The sequence below is a fragment of the Adiantum capillus-veneris genome, chromosome 24 (genome assembly GCF_014529385.1).
Source record: "Adiantum capillus-veneris isolate H3 chromosome 24, ASM1452938v2, whole genome shotgun sequence".
NCBI lineage: Eukaryota > Viridiplantae > Streptophyta > Polypodiopsida > Polypodiales > Pteridaceae > Adiantum > Adiantum capillus-veneris.
This window is the reverse complement of record NC_140954.1, coordinates 41,569,173-41,589,553: the sequence shown is the minus strand read 5'-3', so window position 1 is coordinate 41,589,553 and position 20,381 is coordinate 41,569,173. Positions and strand designations below refer to the sequence as shown.

General features: G+C 48.2%; 1 protein-coding gene across 2 annotated transcripts in view; it reads left to right on the top strand.

Moving 5' to 3' along the window:
* Positions 1 to 20,381, top strand: part of LOC147426264 (mRNA-decapping enzyme subunit 2-like) — an 87,556-nt gene that overhangs the window by 28,366 nt on the left and 38,809 nt on the right. The gene's annotated exons all lie outside the window — the stretch shown is intronic.

The following is a 20,381-nucleotide window of genomic DNA, read 5'->3' as shown; positions in this document are numbered from 1 at the left end:
ATAGTATTAATTCAAGGTGAACATATCAAGAAAGGTCGAAGGCTGTAATACCCATTGGAATTATTGATGGTGGTGACTCTTTCATTATCAAAGGCCGTGATGGCAAGGCATGAGCACTTTTTTTTCTCACAGGAAAGATCCGTTAGTACAAAATCCCTAGCATGAGGGAAAACTGTATAAAGAGGGGGAACTCTCTTAGACACAACATATACAATGGCTACAACAAATAGTGGGAGGGGAAAAACCAACCAAGGGGCCTGCACATCCAATTGAGGCAATGCCCACTATGAAGAATGGTTCTGGCCATCACAATCTAATGAAAGCGTCACGCTGACCCTTGAAAGGGGTGCATGGCTATGGCGGGTGATAGCGTGGAGCCATGGCGACAGGAAGGAGCGTGCATAGTATATATATATATATATATATATATATATATATATATATATATATATATATATAGAGAGAGAGAGAGAGAGAGCGAGAGAGAGAGAGAGAGAGAGAGAGAGAGAGAGAGAGAGAGAGAGAGAGAGAGAGAGAGAGAGCAGGAGTCGACACGATAGCAAAAGACACGCTTGTGTGTTAATTGACTTGAAAAACCTTACATATATAAAAGAGGAGTTGCCATGCAAAAACTCCAGTAAACTGCCCTCGCCTGCATGCTATAGAGTTTGTTCCCACGGGTAGAGGGCTTGAAAACCTAACAATCCCCTGCTCAAGCCCGAACTAGACAAACCACTCTCATGATAGCTTGAGTTTTTGGTGTAGTCGTCAACCATGAGCTTTAGGTTCTCTCACAACCAAGGGTTTTGGTACACCCATAACCTGGTGCTATGATAGTGAAACCCCCTCGGAACAAATAGGGTGTAGGTCAAAATAGCTACCGACATGCGGAGTTTTTGGTTTACTTCAAAACCTTGGGTTTAAGATGTACCCAATAACCTCATGAGAGGGACAATAGGCTGAGAACATATGAATTTCGGGAGGTCTTACCACTTTGTATGTGGTAGTGTCTATAACCCGTACAATTTATTTAACATGGAAATAACTGAAAACCGACATCCTAAAACAAGTCTTTTGATAGAAAATATATAATTGTCTTGACGAAGAGAAACCTTGAACAAAGCTATGACACTTAATAGGGCAAACTGTTTTTATACTCTCGTGTTTTTTATGTACCGAGTGCTCGAAGCAAATCATTGAAAAAGTCATCACTAGCTTTCTTTCCATATCAACTTTAATATTGGAGTCACCCTTTTGATCTTCTTTGGCATCACTATCCAAATTATGATAATCAATTCTGAGATTTTCTATGTTGTAGGAGTGCTTTGATATGTTGTAAGTGTCAAAGTCGATGATGCGGAAGCGTAGATACCAAGGGGAGTGTGACACACACACACACACACACACACACACACACACACACAGAGAGAGAGAGAGAGAGAGAGAGAGAGAGAGAGAGAGAGAGAGAGAGAGAGAGAGAGAGAGAGAGAGAGAGAGAGAGAGAGAGTCCTGAACCAATCAACCTTGGCAATGAATAACTGAATGTGTATACAATGGAGGCAAGGGGTTGCTTATATAGCAATCCCAGGAAATTGCCCTACCCAAGACTTTGACAAATAAGTAAATTAAATACCTAAAAGCCAAACTAAATAATGGGATCACATTGGGCAGTTCACTTGAGATGCCAAAACTTTAACACCCTCTCTGCAACTCATAGTGGACATCAATAGTGAGACCAAGTCGATGTAGAAGCTACCATGGACACCCCAACACCGGCCGGGATACTTGATACACCTCGGTGTTGCTCTCCTCAACTTTGTACCTGAAAGTAATGCCATCTTGAGCATCGGTTGTCTTTGTAGAAACTTTGAACTGTAGACCATACTACGTCCAAGAATCCCCATTCGTGAGCTGTGAACACATCACGTCCAAAATATAAAACTCCAAGATAATGAACTATTGGAACACATCTTGCCCATAATCTGACCAACAACAATGAATTGGCGTGCCCATCCATAGTGTTTTAGACGTCTGATTGGTTCCTTGCCAAATGCATGTGCCTTGAACTCCGACCTATGGGCCCAAACACCAATAACTTGAACTCCAATAGAAGGGTCCAAATTTATTATAGGGAGTAGTCATTGCCCCTCTGTGCCACTCACAAGCCTCTCTTTGGGTGAAGCTAGCGGTGACACCTGTCATTTGACTAGAAGTCTGACGTCGAGGCCACTGTGGCCATTGCCACAAGGGCCATGTCGATCTCCTCTGCCAAATCTTTATTACTGTAATCTCTGTCCAAATTTTTTTCTTGAGAAAAAGATCCTTCTATTAGTTACTGAAACTGCCCATAGGGCTACAACCACCTCTTCAAGAGAGGGCTATAACAACCATGGTGGGAGACGCTCCCAATGATAAAACCAGTATATGTACAATGGGGCTAAATCAAGAGATAGGGGGAGGGAAGAGCCACACAGGTGGTTGGTAATGCCATCGGAGTACACCTTGGACTATGGTGTAGAAAGGCCCAGGACGCCAGAGTCGAAGGAAAGCCTCGTGGCGCTCCCGCATGTGGTCGGAGCTGCCCTGTAGTCCCTCAAGCTGTCCTCTGAGAGTATGGATCAACTCTAGCCAAAAGTCACGAACAGTCTCTGCTGGTGGCACAGGGCGAGCCTCAAAGATGCGGAAACAGCGGGCCCGCCAGATGAACCAGAGTGTCAGGCCACTGATGAGCTCCCAACACTCCTCTCTCACTGCACCACTCCTGTGGAGTAAGCTTTGTGGCAGGCTGACGTGTAGGTTGCCCCTCCTGCATCACTATCATCCTGTTGGTGGAAGATAGCTCAAACTGAAGTGCTGGGCCCGTGAGGGTGGACCAAGCCGCTGCCCCCCAAGTGTACTGTCGAGCCGTGGAGAGAGCAGGCATCAGCCGAAGAACTCGTAGCCACACGTGCTGGGCCGAGGGACAGTCCCAAAGACAGTGACGCTGACTCTCCACCAAATGGTCACAAGCTGCACATGCGGCCGAGAGACCACTATGCACTAGCCAACTCCTTACTGCTGTAGCTCTGTGTGCGACCAGCCACTGAAACAAGGTGACTCGCTTCGGCTGTCTGGAGTCCCACAACCTCTCCCAAAAGGCTGCCAAGAACTCAACTGTGAGACCCTCCTCCTGCTAATGAGGTGCTGCAGCTGGGCGGGCCTCTCTCTGTGCTGCTAGTATGTGACGTCCCAGTTGAACAATGTATTGAAAGAACGGGACTCCTAGGTGGTCTGCAGAGGAGAAGGGGTCCCTCCATAGCCACTCACCAGGATCCCACTGTACTCGTGCCAGTGGATAACACTCCCAAGCCCACAGCCCCCAGTGTCCAGTCTCAAGAGCTGCTGGGTCAGGGTCTATGACGCAAGTCCTCCCACAGATGCCCACTACTCGGATCCTCTGAAAACAACACTGTGCTACCTGCGGGGTCTCTACTGTAACTCGCTGTAGGCGTCCCCCACCCTAAAGCTCGAAGAACAGGGCTGGGACAGTCTCTGAGCAGGCCCTGATTGAGATGAGAACCTCCAGTTGTGTGAAGGCTCCCATCCATCGGGGTGCTACTGGCTGGAGAGGCGTAAGTCACTCAGCTGGAACTGACTCTGAGATGTCCTCACACATGCCCTGCACCCCTCTCATGCCCTGTAGCTGGAGCCCCTGCACCTCCTCTGACAAACCTGTGAACTCTAGCTAGTCACCTAGAGAGCGCGCTAGACCTGCTACCATGGGACCCCAGGAAACATGAGGCCGACTACCAACCAAGTGGCCTCTCTGAGTGCTAACCATGGGGTTCCAGACGAGGGGCTGCCGTAGGTGCTCTTCCGTGCACGTTGACTATCTCTGCTCTAGGCCACACCGTAAGAGCTCCCGAGATCAAAGCAAACTCACAACGAAGCGGTCCTCCAGTCTCCTGCTCAAACCAACTCTGCGCATCTCTATAAAGATCCATCTGGTTGAAGGTTGCCAAGAGCCTCCTGATTGAGGCACCCTAGCACGAAGCCGCTGTAGCAAGAACTCCTTCCAGAGCTCCTCACCTGGAAGAAGTCCTCTGACGATGAACTTCCCAAGAAAGCTCTGCTCTGCTGTGCTGGATCAATGATCCCAAACCCTCCGTGTGAACAAGGAAGAGTGATGACCTGCCAAGCCACGTTGGCTCGGGCTATCTGAGTGTCACGTCCTGACCAAAGGAAGTTCCTGATCAGCCTCTCTACCTGGCTGATACAAGAACTCGAGAAGATCCAGCAAGAAGTGATGTACCACATAGTCGCCAACAACACCTGGTTGGCAACTACTACTCTGCCAGCCAAAGAACCCTCTCTCTGAGTGCTGAGTCCAACAAGACCCTCTTTGGGATGCGAAGCATCGTGCTCCCACTCCTCTGCCTCTCTGCCACTGTGAGGATCACTGGTGCATGGTCCGAGGAGGAGGTCCCTCCCAGGATGCCCACTGACCCTCCCAAGTCACTGAAGTGGTCACTAGTGTAGAAGCGATCTATCCGCGATAGATTCACTCCTCCCACTCTGCGGTCCGATCGAGAGAAGGCAAGACTGTTTGGGGGCCTCACAAAACCAGAGTGCTGCCACGCATCCGAGACCCTCAGTCATACAAAACCTCTCCCAAGCTGCCAACTCAACTCCATGCACAATAGCATGGCTGCCACCAATCCTGTCAGAAGGGTCCTCCAACATGTTGAAGTCCCCTCCTATGCACCAATGTTCTGCCTGCGGCAGAGACTCAACAATCTGTGACCAAAACTCTGCACGAGCACTCGCCACATTGGGCGCATAGATGTTCAGGAAACCCACAAGGCCACCCTGAACCTGCATAGTAATCCATTGAGCCGTGCCTGGCACCATAATCCCTCTGCCCACAATGGCCTGCTGTAATGAGTCCGCAATAGTCATACATACCCCACCCTTGATGCCTCCAGGTCCAAAAGCAGCTGACCAAAAAGTGTCATCGTCCACGCAAAAGCTGACCACATCGCCGAATGCCGCTCTCACACAAGTGGTGCTCTTGAAGCATAAGGAGATCAATCTCTCCTCCCACAAGGCAACGCTGAAGCTCCTGACGTAGTCGGCCCCACTGACGCTGAAACTGGGGCCCACCTAGTCCCTACACGTTCCATGAGACGATCCTCATGGGGAGCGAGAGAGAACAGATGCTGCCGCAGTAGCTAGACGGGCTATCTTCGAGGCTGGCTTGGATGGGGAGTAATCCGCATCCGAGTGTCCTCTAGATAGGCGTGACCGCAACGAGTGCCTAGCCCAAGCCCAAGCAGAGGGAGCCGTACGTAAAGCAACCTCCTTTGTCCAGGAGTCCTCACGAATGTATACATAGCATGGCAAGCACTGTGTATCAGCAAAGAAGTAAACCACAATGTGCCTACATCCTGCTGAGCCTGGAGGTGTCACCGCAAACTTGGCCAATGGCCACAAAGTCTGTAACATGTCTGTAACTCCTAGTTCTCCCATGTGGTGAGAGAACTCTAGGACCTGTGTGTGCAACCATCCCAACACTGAGTCGAGAGTCCACTCTGTCTGGGCCCTGCGGCAAAGGGGGAAGGAGAAACCAACTGCCGAGTCCAAGGCCTCTGTCCCCCTAGCGGCAAGGAAGAGAGCATGGACCTTGAAGCAGGCAGCATCATGGTCTGCTGAGGGGTCTCTGAGAAAGCGAGTGAAACCGTAGTTGAAGAAGTCCCATCGACGCCGGATGTTGACGCTCGTCAGACCACGAGGGATAGCTGCAAGGGAAGATGTCTGTACCTGCAGAGGGGGCCATAAGAAAGGCTGACCCTCTCTCACTAGGCGACTCGTGGCAAAGGCGCTGCCAAGAGATCTCCTAGCCGTCGGAGAAGGCCCTGCCCCCTGGGTAGACTGTGGAATTGGAGTAGGAGGGGGGGGGGGGGGGGGGAGGGAGCTGGGGGAAGCAGTGGAGAAGAGGGGCGGGAGGGGGCGAAAGAGGCAGAGGGGTGGGGTAAAGAGGCGGTGGGAGCAGGAGGCGAGGGGGAGGATGAGGAAGAGGAGGGAAACTCTTGAGGGGGAGGGGCTGTCGAGGGTGAAGCTAGGGTGGGGGCTGAAGCAGGGACCTCCTCCTGCTCAAGAGGACCAAAGCGGTTCCTCGTGGGAACCCACTGTTGCTGAGTAGGCGCCTGAGGGCCACTCTGAGTGCCAGGTTGACGCTGTGGCCCCTGACGTCGTCTACCACGGGCTTGCTGCCATCCCTCCTCCCCTGGAGCCCCAGGCTCAGAGGGTGGCTCTGCATGTGTGCGCTGTGTCTCTGTCTGTGGCTGCTTGCCAGCCCTTGCAGGCTGGGGCTGAGGCTGTGGTGTAGGTCAAGGCCTCCTCCGCGGACAGGCCTTCGCTAGATGGCCCATCTGTCGGCAAATGAAGCACTGGTTCGAGAGGCCCGAATACTCCACACTGTCTAAACCAACCCCCACTCACCCGAGGCAAAAGAATAACCTTCGGGAGCGTGTGAGTGTCTCTGACCAAAACTCGAACTGAGGGAATGCTAGCCGCCTTGGCAGCTACTGACGAGGTGTCTCCAGGACAGTCCCAATGGCTGAGCCGATCCTGGATAGCAGTGGTAAGTACTCCCTCCGCAAACCCGGAAAGCAGACCGAGATGGGGATGTCTGTCTCCTCTACTAGAACATCCGAAGCAGAGTCGAAACCATGTCTCCACTGTTGAAATTGGGCATGTGTTGCTCGGATGGTCAATGGACTCATGGCGATGACCTTGGATGCCATCTCGGAGGTCTCAAACTCGATCTGATAGTAACCTCGTCCGAGAATCTGTACGTCCAAGATCTTGCCCACCTCTGCGAAACAGGGGCAATACGCGGGCGAGCAGGGGAGGTGAGAGGGGGCAGGCTGGGTAGTGGGGGCAGCGGGGGTTGGCGGGCAGCGCTTGGGGGGGGGGGGGGGGGGGGGGATAGCAATGGCGCAGCGGGAGATACAACAGCAGCGAGCGCGTCGTATCTTTCACCAGATTCAATTCTTGTATCTCTTTGTTCTTTAATCTCTGTCCAACTTGCCTTTGACTTTGTCTATCTGCGAGTTCCTGCTTTTGCCTTTGGCTTCAAACTCTTGAGCCAAACAAAGCGTCGAACCACAATCATGATTGTGGTCGTACCTCCCGGGTACCGAGGCAGCTAACTGAGTACTGGTACTGTCATCCTTCTCCAACTGTCCTTTGCCGCTGTCCTCTAGCGACCTTCGCCGTTTGCTTTTGACTTCACAAACTCGAGCCAAACAATTTGTCGGGTTCCTTGAGAACTTTGCCGGTGTACAGGCCGCTAAATGGATGGTTGACAATCCGTTATCCATAGCTTCTGGTTGGTTTTTTGGCCAATGTCGTCGCGGGTGCTCGAGCAAGGGGAGGCCGTTTTGAAGTTGCAAGATCTGGAAAAGTGTACTCCTCGCACTCCAAGGGTTGAAAAATTGTTCCAAGCAGCACAAAAATTGCTCCAAGCTTCACAAGTGTCCTTTTGCACCTCTCTCTCTCTTAAGAGCCATACACCTCGTTCCTTGTGGTTTAAGGCTCGACAAAACCATTCTACAAACTCCAAGCCTCTCTCTTGCTTGCCACTGGCAGCGTTTTAAAATGTTGTAGGTAGGGACCGTTGGAGGAGAAGCAAGGGCCATGTAGGGGTTAGCGACAGACAGCGTCTCGAAACGCTGTTGCAATGGAGAGAAGCGCCTAGCTGCCACACGTTTCAAAACGCAGGGAGAGCGTGGGGGAGATCAGCGATGTTGACTAGGCGGACTCCGACGTCTCAAAACGCAAGACAGAATGGGAGGAATCAATGACCGCCTGGGTAGCGTTTCGAAATGCTGTAGTGCAAAGGGGGGTCGACGACCGTAGTAGGCTAGGTTGCAAACGTTTCAAAACGTTGCAGGGTGCTGCTTCTTCTTCGGCTAGCAGAAAACGCCAGTATTTTGATATGCAGCTACGAGAGAGAGGGGGGGTGGGGATGGTGACAGCAACGACAAGGGAAGAGACCGCTTCTTCTTCTCCTCTTTTGGGTTGCTCCTCCACGTCCAAGGCCTTCAAGGAGCACACAACTCTGATACCAGGTCAAAGTCGACGATGCGGAAGCGTAGAGACCAAGGGGAGTGAGCACGAGAGAGAGAGAGAGAGAGAGAGAGAGAGAGAGAGAGAGAGAGAGAGAGAGAGAGAGAGAGAGAGAGAGAGAGAGAGAGAGAGAGAGAGAGAGATTAACGTCTCGAAAGAGCCAAAATGGCCCATGAGACAAGAAACTATACATCTGGTAATACATCTCTCGGTTACTGAAATAGAAAAAAAAAAAAAGATCTACTCAACATCATAGTGATGTTTGAGTCTACAAAGCTAAAACTGAGAATATGTACAAATACATGACTGATCCCATCCAAATCTGACCATCAACTCTCTATCTCCCTGTCCTCTATCCCAAGATATCCCAGATGGATAGATCCAGTATAGAGAGGCCGCTGAAAGGTGGCACTTGTCTCCGATGTCGAGCGATGATGGCTCTTGTAACAGACTTGGACACTCCAAGTCAAGAATCAACCGCGACAGCACCAAATAACCACTTCAAAACAATTCACAGATCACAATAGATTTGCACTGGCCCGGCGGAGTTCCGTGCCTAGAGATATTGGCCCCAAAGACTGGCGCCCCTTTCGGTATTTCTTTTTGTATTAATCAATCATCAAAGTACAAGAGAGCGGTTAAGGTTTCACTCTCAGACTCTGCGTCCAGATGCTCTGAGAAGTGAGGCCCTCACCACTAATTTAAAGGTTACAAGGGATGCCCAAAAGCAGAGCCCCAAAAGCTTCAAATCAAAAGCAATTGCTCTCTCTCTCACAGAGAGTCAAAACATGAAAGCAAAAGCATTCTCTCTCTCTTTCTCATTTAAGTAGAGAAAAAGCGAAATTTGCGTCGCTCATCATTTTCCAAAATTTTTTTTTAAAAAAATAAAAAATTTATAATCCGCCTCCGCGATTTCCGGAAATAAGGGTTTTTGGCAGAAATTAGGGTTTGCAGGAATTTTAGGGTTTCTGGCAAAAATTAGGGTTTCTGCTGTCCGCCACGTCATCACTTTGTGACATACCCCCCTCTTGAAAGCATTGTAATCGACCGCGATTACGCCTGCAAAATCGACAAAAGCCATAAACTGTCTTAGCAGACACTGACTGATAGTACCTACGTACTAGGAACACACATCTAGCACATGTACAAAATCGACAGTCACATCACACGACATCACAGGATTTCACCAGACATCACAGGACATCACATGACATTCAACATTCATTCGGATCTTAGACCATGATTTATTGGCAATGTAGCTAGCAATCACATCTAGGTCCAATCGGGACCTCATCGATGTCCGATTGACTAACCCCTATTGCAACCATGTCTATTCGAGATCAATCAGACCAAAATGCTGCAGTCATTTCGGCTATTAGTTCCTGCACTCACAAGAAGTCAAGAACAAATCAGTATCATAATCAGGAATTCCATTTCATAAAGTCATCCAGCAGAATACTGTCAGCTCTCAGTATCCCTGAAGCTCAAAGAGACATCAGTGACTTTAGTATCAAAATCGAGGCATCTGTTGACAAAGGAGTGGAGTGACTCCCCTCTTGTGCATCCCACTGCACCAGATCTCCGGCCAAGCTGAATTCTGGGTTCCGTTTGGAGTAGACTATGCTAAACCAAAACATCGAGGTAAAGTTTCTCAATCCGAGGAGTATCTGCTAGGTCCTCCTCCTCCATCCACTTCGCATCAAATGCAGGAAAGTTCTTGAACTTAACCAAGAACCGCCTTCGGACTTTACCTTTCTTCGTATCATTATGTGCCAAAATCTGTTCAGGAACAAGGATCTCCTCGTTTTCTTCCACTTTGGGTTGCTCATCAGGCTCCCCATCATCAGGCACATCACCCTTAACAGGTTTCAAGAGACTCACATGCAATGCATTGTGAATCCTCCAAGTATCTGGCAGTTTCAATCGGAAGGAGACATCATTTATCTTGTCAGTGATCTGGAAAGGTCCGTAGTATCACATACTAAGCTTTGGAAAAAGCCTCTCCTTTCCCTTTTTCTTTCGCAGGCGTGCCTTCTCAAAAGTAAGAGCACCCAATCATCCTCCTTCAATTTCAAGTCGCGACGATGGCGATCTGCTGCCTTTTTCTGTCGTTCTTGAGACTCCTGTAAAGTCTCACGAACCTTGGCAAAAGCCGTATGCAAATCTCGCGAATATTCATCCGCTTCCAATATCTAATCTTTCGTGCTCAGGAAGGATGGAACCTTCGCAGCACTTTCAACAATCTCACATGGCGTCTTCCCCGTCGAAGAGTGTATCGTGTTATTGTAGGCAAATTCCACCAAAGGTAAGTTCTTTTCCCATTGAGTCTTCTGATCCGAGATACAAGACTTCAATAAATCTAAAATCACTAAATTGGCAATCTCAAATTGCCCGTCAGTCTGCAAGTGGAACGATGACGAGAAACTGCAACCGCGTGCCAATGTTCTCCCAAATTGCCTTCCAAAACAAACTCATAAATCTGGGGTCTCTGTCGGAGACAATCGTCTCAGGCGCGCCATGTAATCGGAAAATCATCGTGATCATTCTGTATTCTCGGGAGATTAAAAAAAATGAAATCCATTTCAATATTTTCCCAGGGGCGGGTGGGTATGGGTAAAGGCTGTAACAATCCCTGTGCCTTATGCCTGTCAAACTTGACCTTCTGGCATACCAAGCAAGTGCGCACAAACTCTTCCATATCCTTCTTCAGTCTCCGCCAAAAGAAATCTCTCTCTATCCCTTTCATGGTGGTAGCAATGCCGCGGTGACCCGTAAAAGGTGAACAGTGGCAATCAGTCATAACCTTTTCCCTCAACGGCTGTGTAACGCACAACATAGTCTTTTTCATCAAGTAGCCTTCCCGAAGGGAGTATCCAGCTACTGTCTCCCCATCCCGTATCCGTGTGAAAATATCTGCAAAATCTGTATCTGTGGCACACTGATCGACCATATCCTCGAAGCTCCTATGATGTATCGCGGAAATAGCCAGAACCAACGGTTTTCGAGACAAAGCATCTGCCACCACATTCTTCTGTCCCTGCACATGGACAATCTGGAAGTGGAACTGTGACAAGATGTTCACCCACCGCATCTGCTTTTCCGAAAGCTGCGTCTGTGACAAGAAGTAGCGCAAACTCTGATGGTCCGTAAAGACAGTAAAATCCGCTCCGAGTAGGTAATGCCGCCACTGAGTAAGAGCGTGGATAACCGCCAAAAGCTCTTTTCCATAGATCTGTGCTGTCATCTCCGGCCTAGAGAACAAACGGCTCTCGTAAGCTATGACATGGCCTTCTTGCATCAAGACCGCACCCAGACTACGACCACAAGCATCACAATATACTTCAAATGACTTCTGCAAGTCCGGCAAAGTCAAATCTGGTCCTGTAGTCACTTTCTCTTTCAATGTCCGAAAGGCAGTCACCTCTGTGGGTCCCCACGAAAAAGGTACTCCTTTCTGTGTCAAGGTATGCAAAGGGGAAGCAACCTCTGCAAACTTACGTATGAACCGCTTGTAGTACGAACACAGTCCCAAGAAGCTTCTAACTTCATGGACATTCCTCAAATCGGGCCAATCACGGATAGTCTCTATCTTGGCCGGATCCATTTGCACTCTTGCGGCTGACACAATGTGTCCCAAAAAGTGTATCTCTGGTAGGAAAAATTCACTTTTCTTTGCATTAATCACTAACTTGTGATCTCGTAATGCCTGAAAGACCTGAAGCAGATGATCTCTGTGTTTTGCCTCATTCTTGGAGAAAACAATGATGTCGTCAAAGAAAGTGCCAACAAATAGCCTGTACTCTCGAAAAATCCTATCCATCATCCGGTTAAATGTCGCAGGAGCATTGGTTAAGCCAAAAGGCATCACCAAAAACTCAAATAACCCAAAAGTCGTCCGAAAAGCTGTCTTGTAGACGTCTCCCGGCGCTATTCTGATCTGATGATATCCACTCTTCAAGTCAATCCTGCTAAAGCATGAGGATCCCTGTAACCTGTCGAGTATATCATCGATCCTAGGAATCGGAAATCTGTTCTTGATGGTGATTTTGTTGAGAGCTCTATAATCGATGCACATTCTCCAAGATCCGTCTTTCTTCAAAACCAACAATACTGGAGAGCAATACGGTGAAGTACTAGGCTGGACAAGACCCTTTTCCAAGAGGTCTTTCACTTGGTTCATAATCTCTTCATTCTGTACTCGGCTCACACGATAAGGTGGCCGATTCGGTGGCGTGCTTCCAGATATCAGATCAATGGTATGATCTTCAGGCCCTCTCAAAAGCAATCGGCATGAGCGTGGAGAAAAAAAATCTTGGCGTTCTTTTCTTCAGGTCAAAACATATTCAACCTTTATCCATCATTTAGTTCTCCCAAAAGAATGAGTAAGAAAACTCAAGTTCATCAAGTACAATCTCTAAGCCCTTCATTTATCAAAGTCGCTTTCTCGGCCCAGTAGTCAACCACGGCGTAGTTCTTGTGGTACCAAGGGATCCCGAGTAGAACGTCACTCGCGTGCCCTGAACACCCCTGTCATTGCAAACGAAGTTTGCCAATGCTCGGTGTAATGGCAACATCCCATCCGGGTGCTAGTCGAACTACCTCTGCCTGTAGCGTCAGTCTGTCGGGCGTAATTCCAAATCGAGCCGCCAATTCCAAGTGAAAAGAAGTTGGCCTTGGCTCCTTCAAAAGAGCTTCCTGATCCTTCACTTTGCCCCGAAAGCGGCAAAGTTTGTACTTTCATTCATTAGATTCGGTGCAGGTCCCACGCCATGTGGTACCAGTTCTGCTTTTCTATCTGCCTTTTCTGCCACATTCCTCAGCTGCTCTTGAACTCTTAGACCTGTCGTCGTTTTTATCATTCTGTTCTTTCTGTGCCGTATCAGGGCACTTCGCGGAAATATGTCCATGTTCCCCGCATCCAAAGCACTTCCCCTCTCTGATGAAGCGAGCTCTCTCCTCAGGAGTAAGCTTGGGTCGTGCATCCTTTTTTTTTTTTTTCTCTGGGTTGCTCTTTTTCTTTCTACTTTCATTCCCAGAAGTCTGTTCGGCTCGTTGTGTCATGGCCTTATCTGTGGGGTAGGTCATATTGCCATAGTGAATGGCAAAGCCCCGCTTCGCATGACTCATCAACTCTTGAATAGAAGCTGACTTCTGTTCCAAGCAGTGATCTCGGATCTCTGTAGGTAGACCCAAGGTAAACCGCTCAATCTGTTCTCTGAACGAGATCTTTTTGAATGAAGAGGCGGGTAGAAAAGAGCTACAGAATCTTTCACAATAAGAATTCACTGTATCGCTCTTGGTCATCCGGAGATGGTTCCAAGCAGCTCGTACATCTCGTTCATATTCTTGCGTCAACCAAGAAGAAATAAAAAGCTTCTTAAATTTCAGCCATTTAATTGGCGCACTCTTGTTAAAAGAAGCGTGGACCACCAAGTACGAGCATTCCCCTTAAAGTAAGAGGCAGCTCTCCGAATCTTGGAGTGCTCTGAATAGCGTCCTCCCGCGGAAGCGATGTCAAACTGCTATATTAAAGACAAAGCCTTCGAAGCATCTGAGTATCTTGAAAAAGTATCAAACTTGATCGAGTGGCCACCTTCCTTAAACTCTTGGACTTTCTTGCTTTCATCTTCGAGAAAGTCATACTGGTTGGCTTTGTAAAAATTCTTCTTGTTCGCATAAAACTTTCCGTCATCGGAATCTGAGCTGTCTGTAGACGAGTCCTCAGTAGGACTGTCAGTCTCTGGGCAAGATGTAGCCTTCTTTGCCTTTTTCTTGCCCTTTCCGAAGCTTTGTTTCTTGCTTCGCTTTTTGCTTTTCCTGTCTTCTTCGCTCGAATCCGAGGAGCTAGAAGAACTGTCAGAAGAAGAAGAAGAAGAAGAAGAAGAAGTATAACTGGGTAGGTCTTCAAACTTGACGCGCTTCTTCAATTTCTTTGCCTTGTCAAATGTCGACCGACAACCCAAAAATCCCGGGAAGTCAGTGCTTTTCTTCTGCTTTTTGCCGTGCTTTTTGCCTTTCTTTTGCACGTCGAAAAGCTGAGCAATCCGTGCATCAACCACGTTCTCCAGTTCCTTCTCCGTATATTCCTTGGAGGCAGAAGGTTTCTTGAGAGCGGGTTTCGGGAGTGGTTGTGGTTCTCTGCCACTCCATCTATACCTCTTCCAAAGAGGTCTGGTTCATATATTTTGCCATCTTCGGGTCCTTGGCAAAATTGAGCATCATCTTTGTTGCATCGCTGATCAATTGACGACGCTCCACTCTCTTTGCTCCGCCTGAGTAGGCCGAGGCGGGCCATACTCTCTGTGTGAATCTTCGTTGTGATCCCAGCCCGCATCTCCAGATGCAGAGGGAGTCGACTGATCATTGCTTGAAGCCATAGGTGCCGCGGAAAAAAATTCGGGGATCGGATTTCCCGTAGAAGAGAAATCGGCCGTGCTCTGATACCACTGTAACAGACTTGGACACTCCAAGTCAAGAATCAACCGCGACAGCACCAAATAACCACTTCAAAACAATTCACAGATCACAATAGATTTGCACTGGCCCGACGGAGTTCCGTGCCTAGAGATATTGGCCCCAAAGACTAGCGCCCCTTTCGGTATTTCTTTTTGTATTAATCAATCATCAAAGTACAAGAGAGCGGTTAGGGTTTCACTCTCAGACTCTGCGTCCAGATGCTCTGAGAAGTGAGGCCCTCACCACTAATTTAAAGGTTACAAGGGATGCCCAAAAGCAGAGCCCCAAAAGCTTCAAATCAAAAGCAATTGCTCTCTCTCTCACAGAGAGTCAAAACATGAAAGCAAAAGCATTCTCTCTCTCTTTCTCATTTAAGTAGAGAAAAAGCGAAATTTGCGTCGCTCATCATTTTCCAAAAAAAATAAATAAATATATTTTTTAATTTAATAATCCGCCTCCGCGATTTCCGGAAATTAGGGTTTTTGGCAGAAATTAGGGTTTGCAGGAATTTTAGGGTTTCTGGCAGAAATTAGGGTTTCTGCTGTCCGCCACGTCATCACTTTGTGACAGCTCTGATTTGGTGCAAATGGTTGGGTCTGGGTCAAGGACCGGGTGGTCGAGGACGGCGAGTACGACCGTGTGCAGTGGCCTGATCAAGACGGACTCCTAGGCCTCGATGGACGTGGTCCTGGGGGTGTGACTGTATCCGTAGACGGAGTCTGTGTCCCAAGGTCCTCTCCCTCTCTACTGAAGAAGTCACGCATAGTGCGCTGTCGATCTGCGGGTGGAGAACTGTCTTGTAATAGTTTGTCCTTGTGCCTCCTCAGCTCTAGTAAAAAGAGTCCGAGGCATCTCTGGTCCTCATAATCCATCACTCGACGTAATGGTCCAAAGCCCTCTCTGAAAAGGCAGTGGTATCTCCCCCTGATCTCGTAATAGACTGTGCAGCGGCAAATGTAATGCTCCTCAGATTCCACCTCTTGGTGGCATAGTTGACATGTCCTATCTGTCCGGGCCATCTGCATGTATTTGCCTGTCTCGATGTGTAGTTGATGGGAGGAGGTACGAATCTGTCCAGTGGCACTGTGCAACCCATGTGAGAGATGTACATCCATGTATGCTGGCCGAATCACAAAACCCTCCAACGAAACATGCAAGAAGTGGTCTCTGTAATGGGCCATCTTCGTGCCTAATGGCTCTGGAGGTCACTGCCAGGTCCTTTCTGTCTCCAGCTGCACAATATATGATCTGATCACCTGGTTGCGCTCAGTGTGCGTAAGCTGGAGGTGCGGGCAGTCCAAGCTATACTGGAAGGGTGGAAGTGCATCCATCTGTAGTCCATGTCTCCCAAACCATGTCTGCATCTGTGCATACCAACAATCATGAACCCCATCTTCTCCTAACTGTCTGGAGGAATCCAGTGCCAATCTCGAATATCTCTCGGGGGGGAGCTCCCATATGCGATGTAGGCCTATCACACTTTGAAATATGGCCTCTGTCACTATGGAGGATGCTGCCATCTCAGCTCTGACAATAGCATGTGGTATTGATGCCTTGCACCGGATCATCTGTGCAATCATCATAACTAGTGGTCTCTCCATACGCCTCCACTCCTCTGTACTGAGGCTAGGCCCCCACACCATGGATCCATACAACAATGCCGGGGTGACCAACGAATCGAACAACCAAAGCTTCATGCGCGGCTCCTAAAACTGTACATGAGCACACTGCCTCTCAAGCCTCCCCAAAGCTGCAAAGCCCCTGTCCAACCTAGCATATTCTGCTTGCTTCAATGAGAAGCGCGGGCCTGTAAAAGTCACTCCTAAGTATACATAAGACCATACCTGCTCCACCATCTCCCTTCTAAATGTGAACTGATGCTCTGCTCGAGTGACTCATGCCTGTGTGGTGTAGAGAGAGAGAGAGAGAGAGAGAGAGAGAGAGAGAGAGAGAGAGAGAGAGAGAGAGAGAGAGAGAGAGAGAGAGAGAGAGAGAGAGAGAGAGAGAGAGAGAGAGAGAGAGAGAGAGAGAGAGAGAGAGAGAGAGAGAAATGAAATGAAATGAAATGTTATATTAACGTCTTCAAAAGGCCAAAATGACCTATGAGACCAATCAGTTACAAAATAGTGAATCTAATACCATGTCTGGGTACAAAAGAACTAGAAAAGAACTAGAAGTGGAACAAAATACTACTACTACTACTACAATCTAAAACTACGTGGGTGTAGCAGCTGATACAATAGGTACCCGGTAAACTGGATGTAACAGTGTGTGAAACAAAGATGGAAGAAATGGTGAGGATCCATCCTCATCTGCACTCTGGATGTCGAGAGAGTATGGCTCGAATCTTCTGTTGTAGTCTCCGTCGATGCTGTGTAGCTCCTCTCCTCAGTCGCGGTCGTCTGTATCTCTGTAGCTCTAATGCTCGGTCGATGAGAGTGCCAGTAGTGGTCGAATGAGTGTGGGACGAGCTCTGCAGTGGTGGCTGCTCCTCTGGCTGTCCCATATCTAGTGAAAAGAAATCTGTAATGTGTCTCTGGGACTGCCTCTCTCTAGCTCTCCCCAGTAAAGTGTCTCTATACCTGTGTAACTCAAGTAGATATAGTCCAAGACATCTCTGATCCTCATAACTCATGACCCTAGATAGAGGACCAAAACCCTCTCTGAATAAGCAGTGGAAACGCCCCCGTATCTCATAGAACACTGTGCAATGACATATGTAGTGCAACTCTGTCTCTGGCTCTCTCTGGCATAATCGGCATATCCTGCTGTCTGCTGGTATCCCTCTGAATCTACCAGTCTCAATCTCGAGCTGATGTGAGGATGTGCGTATCTGACCAATGGCACAACGCAAACCATGAGACATATGTGTGTCCATGTAGCTGGGTCGAATCACAAACCCATCTCCTGTGGAGTGGAGAAGATGCTCTCTATAGAAAGCCATCTTCGTGCTCAACTCCTGAGGCGGCTCTATCCATGTCCTCCTGGTGTCGAGCTGGATCAGGTCCTGACGAATGAGTCTAGTGATCTCCACCCGTGTAAGAGACAGCGAGGGTGCCTGAAGAGAATACTGGAAAGGGGGCAACTTGTCCATGGTGAAGCCATGCGTCTGAAACCATGAAGTCATCTGTGCATACCAGCATGAAGTGTCCCCCTGTAGAGCTAATTGTCTGGAAGACTCAAGGGCCAGTCTAGCATATCTGTCTCTAGTAGTATCCCATAGGCTGTGCACAAAGGACACTGATCTGGTAAGCGCCTCAATCTCCATGGGGGGGGCAGCTAGCTCTGCTCGAATGATCGCGTGAGGTACGGAGGCCTTGGCTCTAATTAATCGGGAGATCATAGATACCAAGGGCCTCTCCATACGTCTCCAACCAGAGAGAGAGAGAGAGAGAGAGAGAGAGAGAGAGAGAGAGAGAGAGAGAGAGAGAGTCTCCTGAACCGATCAACCTTGGCAATGAATAACTGAATGTGTATACAATGGAGGCATCGGGTTGCCACTTGCGCAGTTCACTTGAGATGCCAAAACTTTAACGGTAAGAGCATGTGAATTTCCAGTCATTGGATGCCATTAAGCTCACCCAAAAACTGCCAATTTGCAGTAGCATTTTGAAATGCTAGCAAAAGTTTGCAAAGGTCATAAAACCACTTCTTTCCAAAACTGCCTAAACTTGCAGCTTTTTGATATGCCTTTGTTGACAAGCTTGTAGAAATTCCAAAGCGATTGGGCTGTAAATTGAGATCTTCGGCTAACTTGAAAGAGACGAAGTTATTTGTATTGCCTGGGTCAAGCAGGATAAGTGCCCACTGATTGTTGTGCTATCCTATGCTTTGAGAAGAGATCTTCTTTCCCATCCTTAGTTGTGTTCCCTTGTACATCTGGAATTGCATTGGAAGGTGGTTGCATGGTTTTGGTAGGGCAATCACCCTCCATATGTCCAATTTGTTCACACTTGAAGCATCTTCCTTCGCTGATGTAGGTTCTCAATTCAGCAGGAGAGAGGTGTTTCTTTTTCTTGGGCTGATTTGGCTTTGCTTCTGCATTGGAGGTGGTTCTTTTCTTCTTTTGAGAAGAAGAAGTGGAAGTAGGCCGTTCATGGAGAGTGTCTGCTTGGCATGATAGGTGCTTTGCTCCATCTTCCTGGGAGTTCCCTTCTCGTGTATAGCATCAGCTATGTGAGCTGATTCCATAAGTATTTGTAGGTTGCCTCGAGGATAAAGCTTCATGCAACCCGGCTTCAAACTTCCGTATCTTCTCCGAATCTTCAATCTTCCTGAATGGGGTAACTTTCAAGAGAACATCCCAAAACTTGTCCACATATTGTGGAACAATTTCGTTCCTTAACTGAGAAAGTCGGTCCCATTCTTTCTTTACTTCTTTCTCATAATCTGGAGGAAGGAATTGAGCATAGAACTCCTTCTTGAAGGCAGTCCAATCCTGAGGCTTGCGTTTTTCAAGGATTAGAGTGAGCCACAAAGTGCTGGTTGTGCCTTTCAGGTACATATTGACATGGCGAAGCTTGGACCTTTCTTTAAAGTTCCCTTCAGCAAATGCAACTTCAAACTGGCGAATGAAAGCTAAAGCTTTGTTGTCGTCCCGCCGTCCGTTCTAGGTCTCAAATTTTACATCTTTGTCACCTGACTTAAATGATTTTTGCTTGTGGTGCTTCTTTTTATGATGCTTCTTCTTTCTGCCTTTCGACTCCTTGTAGTCAAGAGCTCTATCCTTTGGCTGCACTTCCTGCTGCGGCGGATCATCAAGGAACATGTCCTCTCGAGAGACTATGTCATCCAGATCCTTCATGAAAGAAAACTGAGAAGAATCAGGAAGATCCTCCTCTTGAACGTTTGGATTAAACCGCACATACGTTCTGGAGGCTTCTTCTGTCTCTCGTGCATGCGGGAGGTTCCAATTAAAGGATCTTTCTTTCGTTCTTGCGTCTTTGGCTTCTGCGGGATTTCTCCCGACTCCATTGACACTTTCTCCTTCCCTTTCTCAAGGGTATGGAGAATCTTCTGAACTTCTGGATGGGAGAGAGCTTTTTGCAACTTTGCCACCTGTTGATGGAGGAGAGAAGTTTATCTCACGGCCTTCCATTTCTGCAGTTTGCCAAGAGTCGTCAATCCCTTAAGAAAGAGAGAGATGACCTTGCTCTGATACAACTGTCACAAAAATACGGAAGCGTAAAGTAACTGTTAATGCAATTCATATACTCGAGAGAATTTGGAAGAGAGAGAAAAGCTTGATGCATCATTGGGGACCAGCCCATCTTCTGGTCCCCAATGATGTGTCAAGCTTCTCTCTCTCTCTCTCTCTCTCTCTCTCTCTCTCTCTCTCTCTCTCTTCCAAATTCTCTCGAGTATATGAATTGCATTTAACATTTACGCTTTCGTATTTTTGTGACGTAGGTGGACCCCAGTTTCAACGTCGGCGGGGTCGCTTGCGTCAGGAGCTTCAGGGATGCCTTGTGCGTCGTATGTTTGATATTCTTATGCTTCAGGAGCACCATCTTTGTGAGAGCCTCATTAGACGATGTGGTTAGATTTTGCGTGGTTGTTATGAGACATTTTGGTCAGCTGCATTCGGGCTTAAAGGCACTCAGGGAGGGGTATGTATGATTATTGCGGACTCATGGTAGCAGGCCATTGTGGGCAGAGGTATTATTGTGCCAGGCAAGGCCCAGTGGATTACTATGCAGGTTCAGGGTTGCCTCATGGGCTTCTTGAACATCTATGCGCCCAATGTGGCAAATGCACAAGCTGAGTTTTGGTCACATATGGTAGAGTCCTTGCCGCATGCAGAGCAGTGTTGT